Below are 13,702 nucleotides of genomic sequence, written 5' to 3'. Positions count from 1 at the left end.
TTAGGGGTGCGGGCCACCGCATGACAGGCGAGCGGTCCCGATCCCGCTACGATGGCAGCAGGACTCAAGTCCGCCTGCCATCGTAATCGGCCCCTCAGTAATCACCTTTAGAACTTTTAGGTCAACAGGACCTAAATACCTCAGGACTAGAATCAATTTGACGTCCAGAGGGGGCAGGTCAAGGGCAGTCCTAGGAACAAAAGCTTGGAATAGTTTACCCCCTTATCCCAGACTCTCGCAGTCAGAACCTATGTTCAAGAAACTTTTGAAAACCTGGATTTTTGCCTGCCCCAGATAATATAGTGTTTTTACTTATCTGATCAGTTTTCGACCGCTCTTATGGCTTTCCTACCACTCCGCATGAGTGCCAAGATGCTCCTCGAAGTGAAAGTTGCGCTTTATAAATGACATCATTCATTCATTCACAGTGAGATTTAAGCCAATATTATATTGGCTGAGGATCGGGATGATCACAGAGCTAGAATCATATAAAGTCTGCCTGAAAGATATTCTAGATAGGCAAAAGGAAGTGGTGATGCTCCTGAGCTGAAGTATATCAAGATTACATTTATCTGTCTGGGTCTGACCAATTTTTATTCGAACCCAGAGTCGATTACATATTCCTCAGTCACTCTGATGAAGAGAGTTTTTTGAGAGAAAGATTGGATGACTTTGACCCATCGACTAACCTCTGGCTCATTAAAAACGAGATTTCTTGAGATGAAACCTGCACCTCGATTTGAGCCTTATATGGACGATAGACCTGCCCTGTACTAAGGCTCTTTACATAAGATTTAGGCTTTGCACCCTCCTGGTTGCGTTTTTCACTTCTTAATGGGGGTGACAGAGGGTGACAAACTATTCCCAGCTTGCATATAACAGGAGAAATCATTTGAGCACCTCTAGTTTTTCTCCCCTAAGTATGTTAAGCAGCGAACATGCTGGATTGTCCCACTATGTCGAGCCTTGTGCATATGTTAATCATGGGTAGCACTGAGAATCTGCTGGTTAGATATTACACCTTACATTGTTTTTTCAGTTGCAAAATACCTAATAATTTGATCAAGGACCCTGGTCCACTGAACCTAATGAAGCTAGTTTGTTTTTTAGCACTCTATTACTTGGGTGAGTAGGAAGCAAACCACTGATCCGACACACTGGAAATGGGTGCATTAACATCAACCTGTCTTCAATGTATTGGTTTATATGAAGTCAAGCAGCTGTATTTTTAATTCAATGTTTTGACAGAAAGCTTTACATTTTTTTATTGTTGTTCCTTGGAACTCTGCAAGCATACTTTACATTAATGTCTTATGAAACTGTCTGGCTTGATTAAGTCAGAATAATATCATGTGATTATCCAAACTGATTATTTTATAAATTTACTTGATTGTGCTTTTATGGTCCTTGACCGAAATAAAGTGTTAAAAGAAAGAAAAAAAGGGTGTTGTCTGCATTTAGTACCAGTTAATGCTCTTGTTCGCCCACCATGCAGCTCTTTGTTGGTGTCTTGCTGAACTCGTTGATTGAAGGACTCCATGGAAGGGAGAAAATTAAAGAGGGCAGCAGGCATCCCTGCTGGGTGCCTCTAATGATGGGCAAGAGAGGGGAGTGTTGTAGGTTTTTGATAGTTGGCTAGGATTGTTCATTTAATTTTGGGCCCTAAGTGGGTCTTGTACAATACAATAGAAATTTAAGGCCAGATGACTCTGTTGTGTTTTAGGTAGTTGGCTAGGTTTCTTCATTTAATTCTGTGCCCCAAGGGGATCGTGTACAATACCATCGAAATTTAAGGCCAGATGACTCTGTCGAAGGCCTTCTCCGTGTCTAGCAAGAGAATGACCAACAGAGTGTGAGTCCTTTCTGCCTCTTCCATGAGAGTGAGCAAAAGCCTAGTATTGTCTCTCGTGCAGTGAACTTAAACAAATTCCGCCTGCTGAGGGGAAATGAGGGTGGGCCTTATTTTGTGTAGGCATGCAACCATGATCAAGTTGAATAACTAAACATTGGTATTGAGCAAGGCAATTGGTCGATATTTTGGGCATTCAACCAGGTCCTTTCCAGGTTTTAGCAGTAGGGTGATTTGTGATTCTCACATTGTGCCTGTAACTATGACATGAGTCAGTATGTCATTCAAGACCTGGATGAGTGGCTTCGCTAACAGGTTAACAAAGGCTTTACAGAATGAGGCCGGCGATTCATCTGGGCCCGGTGCCTTCCTGTTGGTTAAGCTTATTATGGCAGCCTTGGCCTCTCCTTCAGTAATGTCGTCCTCCTTGAGATGGATGCCCTCTCTATCAACTGTTGGGTGGTAGTTGTGAAGATAATCATCAAGAGTTTCAGGGGAGAGTGCTTCCTCAGTGAGGAGGGTAGTGTAATAAGAGAGAAAGCATGTCAGTATGTCTGGAGTATTGATGTGATAGTTGCTGTTTGCGTTAATGATATGGTTGCGCGTGTGACCTTGGCGAAGCTTGTTAGCCAGTATGTGGCGTGCCTTGTACCCTTTTCTAGTAAGTTTGCAAAATGTGTATTAGTTTTTTGGCTTCTACCTTCATTAGGAGCTGTTCTAATTCACCTCGAGTTTTCCTAAGGGCCCATTGTGTGCAAAGCAGTGTTTTGTTTATGAAGAGTTTCTAATATGTGCAGTTCATCCTCTAATTCCTGTTTCTTTTGCCTGTTCAGTTGTTCAAACTTGGCTGTGTAGGAAATGAGTTCCCCACATATCAATGCCTTGGCGGCCTCCCAAAGCACAGAGTCATTTACCTCCACAGTGTCGTTCTCACTAAAATAGAGGTCCAGGCCTTCACAAATGCAATACTGTATCCCTGAGTGCTATCTCGCTCATGAACCATGGATGGGTGGCAGGCTTGAGTGATATAGTTCCACATTGTCAAGATGCAGCCACACTGAAGCATAATAAGACAAGATTTTCAGGTCGATTTCTGTATGAATTATTTGTGAGGGCAGGGCCCTGGAGGTGAGAAAGTAATCTATGAGGTGTATGAGCGATGTTCGTTTGAGTAATAGTTGTAACCTTTGTCCCCTGGGTGTTGGGTCCTCGAGATTAGGGTCGTTGAGGTCCTGGGTTAGGAAAGGGGGCACTTAGACAAGCCTGCCATGCCGGCTGTCTTTCCTCCTCGGCAGTGGCACCTGGCACAGGTAAACGCGAAGAGGCTGGGCGGGACGGGAGCGGGGGGAAGTCAACAGACGATGGAATAGGTATAATTAAATACATAAATAACCCCTATTCCGTCGTCTGTCGGCTTCCCCCCTTGGCGTATCCTGCCCCATCCCACCTCCCCACAGCACTTACCTGTGCTGGCTGCCGCTGCTCCTCGGGGTGAAGTATACCTTTCTAGTCACCACCCAGTATCATGTGGACTTTAGAGTGGTGGGAGAAGATTGGCAAAAAATGTTTCCCTCTTGTTGTTGGGAGCATAAATTAAGTAGATTGACAAACAGGTTCCCAGCCTGCCCGGAATGCTGATTCAGCTCCCCAACTTGTCAGCATGTTTTGTGGCCAACTTGAAGGACAGCCCCTATTGTATTAGTATAGTTGTGCCCCTCATCTTCGGTGTGTTAGTAGCATGGAAATGAGAGCTGAACCAGTAAGAGTGTATTCTGGGGGTTTCATGGGCGAGGAGATGGGTCTCTTGTAAGATCGCTGTATCTACATTTTTATATTTAAGCCATCGTAGGAGCACCCTACGCTTTATCGGGGAGCTGGGACCTTGAACATTCAAGGTAATGATCATAATGTGAGAAACGGGGGAGAATTGAGATTGTAGGAGATGGGGATGCCGGCACCCCAGGCACCTTCCTCCGAGCCACACCGCGGGTCAGCATTGATGGCTGGTGTTGCAGACATAATGATGAGTTATGATGTGTAGGTGAATATAGGATTTGTGGATGTGTACTCAGCAAAAAAAGAGCAGACATAAAACATAAAAAGTACAAAGTTGCACAACACTAATACAAATAAGATTTAAAAACAGTAAACCATCTCACTATCTAGGGTTGTGGGCTTCAGTGGCACCGCGGTGAGCGAGGTCGTGAGATGTGAGCTCCGTTGTGAAAAATCAGAGCTGCCATCTGCAGCAGCTCCATTAAACCCCATTTGGGATCATCAAGTCAAAATAAGTGTTAAGGCTGCCCTATGTTCTGCCAGCTGTCTCAAGCCCTCAAGATGGCTAATCTCTGCTATGTGACCGGTAGATAACACTACTTTGTTCTTCCTTGGCTTAAAGCAAGGCTTTTGTGTCATAAGCAAGATCCATTAACTCTCCCATCTAAGAATTTGTAGTCCAGCTTTAGCTGTTTGATGAGTGGCAGAAATTGTTTTAGGCCAGTTGAGACTCAGGAAACCTAAAGTACATTTTTATAAATCTACATTTCCACTAAAGGTATGAATAATCTGGTTTCAATTTAAAAAGTAATTTCAAAAATAAAGAGGAAAATACTTTTGAATGATGTTCTTTTACACAAAGATACAAAATTAGAATTTTAATCCCACCCAGTCCTGTCTAGCAGAAAATTTAGCTAAATCTATAGAGTGAAAATAGCGTATAGACCTTCACTCACTTTGAGGGCATACTTTTTAAATATTGTGTTTTTGCACACCTTAATTAGAGATTATTTAACTATTAGTTACGGTGAATCCTAATAAAGTGCTTTATTGTTGTCACAAACGTTGCTAAAGCCATTTGGCTCAGTTCTCAAAACTATTTTGTGTTGACACATTGGCTTGCAAGAAGGAAAAATTAATTTCCACCAAATAAACATTTCACAAAATAAAGGTGAGAGATTTTATAAACAAAATTTGACTAATCCATCAGAATGTGTGTGTTTTGTTTTTGGAAGTTTTTGCAGTATGTGAATAACTGAGACATCCACAAATGGTACAAATGTACATCCCTGTAGAAAAAATGTGATTGAAAGGGTAAAACACTTTTTTATAAACAAAATGGTAGTGCGCAAGTAAATTTCCAAAGATAAACAAATATTTTGATCCTTTCTTTTTCTTTTTGCAAATTGCCCTTCTTTCAATTAGGCATAAGCCAGGTTTTAAGAGGGGTAATCATGTGGTGCCTGGTAAATACTTCTTCATTATTTCTTTTCCTCTTTCAAGTACATAATAAAAAATGGATAATAATTAAAAAACAATAAAAATATCAAAGGAAGACCTAAAATACATTTAAAAATACTTACTTTTAAGATAAATATTCTCTAAATGCCTTTTAAAAATCTACTAATGTTTAATGTCCAAAACTATTATTAGATGAACTAATAAACAATTGAAATACAGTTTTCTTTCTACAACTCAATGAACATTAGAAAAATGCGCACATTCTGTGGAGGGAGGGGCAGATTTTACATTCCAATCCAACTAACAATGTGGAAAGTGCATAGATGAGGGGAGGTTCAAATGTATTAATTTCACTCCAATTTAACAACACTGGAGAAAGTGCATACATTAGAGGTGAGGTAGCAGGTTTACCGTTCTAGCGCCAGTCTAACAAACAGGGGAGAAAGCACATACAAAAGGAATGGCTCAGACGTACTGTTTTAACTCCAGTCTAATGAACATTTGGGAAAGTGCATAAAATTTGTGGGTTGCTTTACAATTCTAACTCCACTGTAACAAACGTTAGGCAAAGTGCATACACTCAGGACTTCAAATTTACTATTTTAATTCCAATCCAACCAGCATAGGGGATAGTGTAAAAATTGGGAGAAAGTCAGGTTTCCTATTGTAGCTCCAATCTAAGAAGCATTAGGACAATGCATATATTGACCGGGGGCACATTTACTATCCTAACTCTTGTCTTACAAACACTGTGGAAAGGGCATACATTAAATTAGTTGGTGGTAGAGTTCAAATGTACTATTTTAACTCCAATCCAACCTAACACATATTGGGGAGAGTTTATATATAGGAGGCAGCTGTCACTGTCAGATTTCATATTCTAACTCCAATCTAACAAACGTTGGGGTTGGGAGAGTGGGTACGGATTTACTATCCAATCTAACAAATATTGGGATACGTGCATACATTGGAGAGATCAAATTTAATGCACCTGAATTATATAAAACAGATTTCAAATTATTTAAAAATTTCAATAAAAACATTAAAAGCCTACATTTTAAACAGAAATCATAACACTTTTAAAATGTACTAAAATAAATGAAAAACATTCAAGCACATCAAAAATGTGTTATAAAGTTCAATCTAACAAATATCAAACACAAAAATTAAAATCTTCCCAATCCAGTAGAAAAACTCAAAACATAAAACTACTATTATAATGAAAAATTGGTTTAAAACCCCCCCAATAATTATAATTTAATAATTTCTTTTTGAAAACGCAACCCAGCCAATCTATCAATATTGTCCACAATCTAAATTAAAGAAGTAATAAATGTTCATAGAAAAGAATGATATGTTCAGATACTTCAATAATTTATGAAAAATAAACAAGCTAATTAAAATTATTAAATTAAAAATTAACACAACTCAGTATCCACTAATGTATCAATTAATACAAATTATTACATATTTTATTTAAAAAATATCCACTCAATACATTAATAAATACCATAACCCCAAATATAAAATAACAAAACATGTGTCTAGAAATGAGTGTCAAAGATTGAATATTTAACATATTAAAAAATTAAGAATATGTAATATACATGTTAGAAATAACCCAATACACCATACACTATAGAAAAAAATAATTGCAAAGTTGTACAAAAACACATCCAAATGTCATATTTTAAAACTATTAAATAAATAAATATGTATAATTTAAATATTTTATAATACATAAATAAATTATTAGCAATTCATACATATTGTATTTACACAATTTCCCACTTAAACATCTAAGCTCCACAACGTGAAATGTACATATGTTACATAGTTAAAAATGCATTAAATATGTGAATAATTAAAGAAATAAATACAAATTATTATTTCACATATACATGATCTAAAAGGAAGTAACACTTCATTTGAAAAAAACATTACCTACTCAATTCCCCCAAAAACCCAGCAAACCAAAGTAAAATATTACACCATTATAATCTTTTTTTAATAACTATAAACATTTTAACAAAAAACATTCATAATGAGACAAGAACCTTACACAATACATTAAAACAACACAATAAAACAAGTCTATAGTAAACAATATCTAAAATGTCTATTATTGTAAATCAGTAGAAAAAAATTAACTTACTTTTCATATTTTTGCCAAGAGTAGTTTTTGAGTAATGATCAAACAATATTGTGGTGGAATAAGCCCAGTATTTAGTAGGAAGCTCATTCGTTGTATTTCCAGGGCGAGGAAATAATGGGAACAATTGTGGGGTAAATAATTGGGGAGAGGAGTTGTCCTAATGGCTAGGGCGGTCGACCTTGAAACTGGGAAACCCGGTTCGAGTATCGGCAATGACGCTGAACATCCTGTGATTCTGGGCAAATCACTTAATCTCCCCGTGCCTAACAAAAATGAATGTGTCCTCATATAACACAACTGGTGCAATGTAAAATGCTCTGATACCCGATATCTTCGGGTCAAGTTTGCGCGACATAAAACTTCGTGAAAAAAACAAAAAAGACTGAACTGAGGCCCTATTTTTGCAAATCCTCTGACTTGGGCTTTTCTTCAATTATTGAATGAGGCCAAGACAACATCATGAAATGTAAATCGCGATGCCTTTTCCAGATAAATCTTGATTCTCGTACCTGAAGTCTTTGTCACTTTAAGAAAATAAGTCCGAAAAAATACAGGTCCTCAAGGTTTTTCTTTCACCCAAGGTTTGCAGCCTGACAGATATTTTAAAATTTCACGCCGTTGAGTCAAAAGTAAAGTAACTTTCCATACACAATATGTTAAATCTTCACAAACTACTTTTGCAATTTCATTATTGAAAATAACTCTGCCTCATTTTTCAGTATTCTCTACCTCAAGAAAGGTATTAGACCTCCTTCCACCTCCCTCTCGGAAGATAGTGGTACAGTCATTGATTCTCTACCATCTTTTTTTTTTTTAAATATATTTTTATTGTTTTATATCACACAAAACAAGTGCATTCGGTATCAAAATACAGTTGCATTCACAGTAGCAGACTATGAAATTGGAGTATTACTGAGGAATATCTCATCTATTGTCTAATTAACAATCGGAGTTCCTGTACAGTAATCAAGCCTGCCAGTGTCATATAACTACATCCATCCACTCGTCATGAACCTAATAACACGAAATGCAACCCCTAGTCCCTCCCTCTTATCCCACCCCCTCCCCGTTGGCGTAACAACTATATGTGATCTAATGACGATAACAATTCACAGCTGTGTCAATAGTGAAGGAGTACAGAACAGCAAAGCAGAGTGCAACTCTCCACTGTCAGAGGTAGTTCCCATGTGAGAAACCAATGCAATCGCCCCCCTAGGGAGGTGTATCCCCTCAGGTGACGCCTCTAATTCTGACGCACCCGATTCCTCATTAGAATCGGTCTCCGGGAGTTTCAATAAGTGTACAAGTGTCTCCCACGCCCGTGCCACCTCCAATGCCCTGTCGCTTTTAATGCGGGCTGCCAGCTGCAGTCTCGTGGATCCCTCACATTCCGCCCATTTAACAAACTCAGTGTGTCATCTCTGAAAGCTAGGGCCGATCTTGGTCTATAAACTTACCTGTCCCCTTATTCCCAGAGGTATGAGGGAACCAGTGCATAAACAGAGGCCTATAGTGGATTCTATGTTCCTGTCCGTGACATCATGCAACAATGTGACCACCTCCTCTAAATATGTTCCAAGTTGAGAACAACTCCACATCATGTGGCAAAAATCTGCACCCACTGTGTTGCAATGCGGGCACATTGCAGAGTTCACATTAAAATATTAATTAATTTTCACTGGTGTAAGGTAGGCCCGGTGAAGTATAAAAAAATGCACCAATTGAAAGCGCGCATTCCTGGTGCTTTTCCATGCTCGCTCCACCATTCCCGCCCACGTCTTCTCAGGAATTTTGTTGCCTAAGTCCGCTTCCCACCGCCGTCGGAGCGAGTCTATCGGGGTCAGTCTCTTGTGTGTCATTCGGCGATATAAACAGGTAACCGCCTTGATGGTACCAGCAGCCAGGACTACATATTGGCAAGCCGTTGAAGTAGGAGGCTCACTGAGCTCCATTTTCCAATGCGCCTGGATGGCCGTTCTGAGCGCCAAATGTAATAAGTAGTCCCCACGAGCCAACTCATATCTGTCCTGCAATACCTCATAGGGAATCACGGTGCCATCTTCATAGAGGTCTCCCACAGTGATCAACCCCCTCTCTGCCCACTCAATCAACGCCACCAAGTTACCGCCGTGCGGTAGAGCAGTACACATCTTCAACAGAATCTCAGGGGCATAGGGATGCACTATTTGTGCTCGCCGTTGGCTTCTGTTCCAGCAGAGTTTGAACGTCCCCATCTCTTGAGTGAGAGAGGAGGCCAAGAGCGGCAATTGCAATAGTATTCTGCAGAGCGCCTGTCTATCAACCTGAGACCCCTCCGCATCATCAGCACTCCGGAAAGTCCGTGCTACAGCCTGAGTCAACCACTGTAGCTGCGCCACTAAATAATATGTTTTGAAGTCAGGGACCGCTAAGCCACCCTCCGACTGTGGCCTCATCAATGTATTAAGAGCCACCCCACCGTCGTCCCCTAGCCCAGAGGAACCCAACCACCATCGACTGAAGCTGCTTAAAAACCGAGGCTGGAATCCAGATAGGTAACGTCCTTAAATAGTACAGCAGCCTGGGGAGTGCTATCATCTTAAGAATGGCCACTCGGCCAGTCACCGAGAGTGGAATTGTGCCCCTGAACTCGATACAGCCCTTAAGCGCTCTAATGGCCCTGCCCACATTATCCTCCAATAAGTCAGTGTGGGTGTGATAAATGCGAGTGCCAAGGTACGTCATGCATTGACGCTCCACCGTATATCCTGTGTAGTCACGGGGCCTTTGGTCTGCAGCGCGGTAGGGAACAGACAGGTCTTCGCTCAGTTAACCTTGAGTCCGGCAACCATGCTAAGATCCTCCAATAAAGACAACGCACCACGGAGGGCGCCCTCTGCATCGGCCAAAAACATAAGGAGATCATCAAAATATAACGCGATATGATGAATTTGCTCGCGCACTCGTAACCCCGAATAATGCAGGCCCGTCCTGGCCCGTGCCGCCAGCGGCTCCATGGCCAGGGCAAGCAGCAGGGGAGGGAGGGGGCAGCCCTGTGTCGTTCCTCGACTTACAGTTCAAGCATCCGATATCATCCTTCCCGTCTTCACCCGCACTGTGGACTGACAATACAAAAGAGACATCCAATCTACAAAGCCATCTCCTAAGCCGAATTGTCGCATGACTTGAAACAAATATGGCAACTCCAAACTGTCAAAGGCCTTCTCAATATCTATTGCCAAGACAGCAACAGATGTTTTGTGTTAGGTGTCAGCTTCTAATACACTAATAAGGCGCCGCACATTCTGGGCCGTATTCCGGGTAGGTATGAACCCCCCTTGATTCGTATGGACGAGGTGGACCATATATAGGAGCAGTCGGGCTGCCAGAATCCGACTTAAAATCTTTACAGTCCGTGGTCAACATTGACAATGGGTGATAGGCCGTCCTGTCATGGGGTGATTGCCCCAGTTTTAGCAACGGTATAATTAACGCCTCACGAGTGGAAGCAGGCAAAAGGCGTTCCTTTCTTCGCAGTATTATACAATGCCACCAGTGTAGGGGCCAAAAGATCAACATACGCACTGTAAAACTTCACCGGGAGGCCATCCACACCAGGGGTCATTTTCCTGGCCATATGTTTAATCGCGCCACGTACCTCTCCCAAGGTGATATCCTGACCCAGCAACTCTGCACTCTCCCCATCTAACGCTGGTAAATCTGCCCCCTCCAGGAAACTTTGAATGGCCTCCTCGGCAGGGGCCACCATGCTTTGATACAGATCATTATAATAAGCAAAGAACAGGTCATTTATCCCCTGCTGCGTGTAGTGGACCTACCCATCCGGGGCATGAAATTCCGGTATAACCGCCCCCCTGCGCGCTGGATTAGCTAGCCATGCCAATAATGCCCCAGACTTATCGCACTCTGCATGCGCACACGTAACATATTTATTATAATCAAAGCAGCGCAGCCTTTCTACCTGCACAGCGACCTCTTTCCTTGCTGCTATTAAATCTTGCTGGCGCTCTGGGTGTTCAGGCCTCTCCCTCTCAACGTCCTGCAACTGCTGATCCGCTCTCTCTAAATCCTGCAATAATACTCCCAACTTATGCGCGATTCAATGCCCCAGTATCACACTCTTAAAAGCAGCCCACTTAACCGCCAGCGACGAGGCAGTACCAGTGTTGTCTTGCAAATTATCAGTAATGCCAGTCCCCACCACATCCTGAAATACCTGATCCTTCAACAATTCTGGTTTTAAGCACCAGGTCGGCATTTTAGGGCAATCTGGCAACAGGTTCACACGTAATAGTAAGAGGTTATGATCCGATAACATTCTAGTGAGATATTCGCTGTGCTGTACCTCAGCATGTATGTCTGGAGAGCAAAGCATCGCGTCAAGCCGAACATGGAGGTCATGCATAGTAGAGAAAAACGAATAATCCCGAGAGGTCAGGTGATGCGCCCTCCAGGTATCTACCAGTCCCCACCTATGCTGCCATTCCCGCCTGACCCTTGAGAGAATATGGATAGGCGCTTCAGGGAGAGGGGGGTGAGATCTATCCAGTAACAAATCCGTGACAGAATTGAAATCCCCACCCATGAGTAATGACCTGGTTAAAAATGGAGCAAATTTCCCAGACAATTGTGTAAAAAAGGCCGATTGTTCCGTGTTTGGAGCATAAATGCTGCCCAGCACCACGTCCCTACCATTCAGGCGGCCCGCGCTAGTATATATCGGCCCTCAGGGTCCTTCAGTTGATGAGTGGGCTGAAAAGGGACGCCTGCCCGGACCCATACCAAGACCCCCGTGCAAAGGCGGATTAAGTTGTGCAAAAAACCTGTCCCTTCCACCGACGCTGCAATGCCACATCCTCTTTCAACGCTTTGTGAGTTTCCTGATGGAAAGCCAGTTGGACTCCCCTACGGACTAAGTATTCATGTATTTTATGCCTCCTGAACATGGTGTGCATACTCCTGATGTTCCAAGATAAACATTTCAAGTCAGATATCGACCCCATGATGTCCCTCCACACTGGTCATGCACTGCTAGTGTTAAAAGGTTACGCCATGAACCCTGAAACATTCCCTTACAACAAAAAGAACAATCCCAGCAACCCCACCCCAGGACAGGTACTAAGAGACTAGCCCCCATCCAAACTACACTAAAACTGACTTCCCTCTAGTAACTACAGAGGAACAATGGGGAAAGGTGACTCCAGTCTGTCAATTACCAACAACAAGATTATGAAGTATCGACCACGCCCTGCCCCACATAGTACAATCCTCCCCCATCCCCGGGAGGCATCGCACCAACAGGAGTATATAATCTCCTGCCCCGCTACGCCCAACACTCAATATTACAATAGTAACAAATCCATACAGTACTAGGAAACAGAATGACATATAACTCGTCTAGCAGGCCTGTAAAGGAAGTGAGTCAATGAGACACAGGTTAAGAACATCAAACAATTTCGTCAGCGGTGCCTGGTGTGATATGCGGCATCTGTACATTACCAGACTGGGACCCATCCGAGTCCGTGCCCTCAGGAGTAATATCTGTCTCTGTGCCAGCCCCGGACCTATTCTCACGGTCCCTGAGTAGTTCCGACACTGTCCGCAGAGCTTCAGTCCTCTCCCTCTCCGTCTGGGAAGAGCTAGGCATCTTCAGGGTGACAGGGCACCGCCGCGACCTTCAACTACCCCGGGGCAGCCGCTCTGAAGGTACGCGTGTCCCAGGCCTCCTAGCCGGCCTCCTGCCTGTCTTAGAGTTTTCCAGCCAGTCCTAAGCCTCCGATGGGTCCCCGCAAGAGTCTGTTGTGCCACCAATAATAATCCGAAGCCAGGACGGGAACATCAAGGAATATTGAAGACCCTCATCCCTTAGGGCTCACTTGACGGCCAGGAAAGACGCACGACGGCGTTGAACCTCCAGCGTATAATCCGGGAAAATGGAAACCTTGCTGTTGTCCACCGTGTAAGGCCCAGAGGTATGCGCTGTCTGCAGGAGGAAGTCTCTGTCCTTGTAGTGGAGGAGTCTGGCCACCACTGGGTGCGGAGGTCGACCTGGCGCCAGCGGGCAGGCCGGAACTCGATGAACCCTTTCCAGCGTGAAGAACCGTGTCAACCCCTCCGGTGCCACCTTGTCGCGGAGCCAATCCTCCAAATACTGGACCATATTGGACCCTTCCACTCCCTCCGGCGGGCCCAAAACGCGGATGTTGTTCCTCCGATCTCGACCCTCGGCATCTTCGGCTCTTTTCTCCAGCACCAAAAGCCTACGGGAGATGTCTCCCACCTGTCTCCCACCTGGTCAGTGAGGGATATCTGTGCCGGTTCCAGGGTCGCCAAGGATGTCTCGGCTCCACCCTATCCACCAACTTGGAGTGTTCGGCCCGCAACAGTCCCAGTCCCACTGACACGGTAGCAATGTCCTGGTACAGGGCCTCTCTCGTGTCTTGTGCTAGTCTGGAGTATGC

At 43.3% G+C, this 13,702-nt stretch overlaps 1 protein-coding gene across 1 annotated transcript in view; it reads left to right on the top strand.

Annotated features, from left to right (window-relative positions):
- SLC6A3 (solute carrier family 6 member 3) overlaps positions 1-13,702 on the top strand; it is a 506,641-nt gene that overhangs the window by 279,951 nt on the left and 212,988 nt on the right. The window lies entirely within an intron of this gene.

This window comes from Triturus cristatus, chromosome 5_1, assembly GCF_964204655.1.
Source record: "Triturus cristatus chromosome 5_1, aTriCri1.1, whole genome shotgun sequence".
In the NCBI taxonomy this organism is placed as follows: domain Eukaryota; kingdom Metazoa; phylum Chordata; class Amphibia; order Caudata; family Salamandridae; genus Triturus; species Triturus cristatus.
Note: the sequence above shows the minus strand (reverse complement) of the source record. Positions and strands in the feature narration are given on the sequence as shown.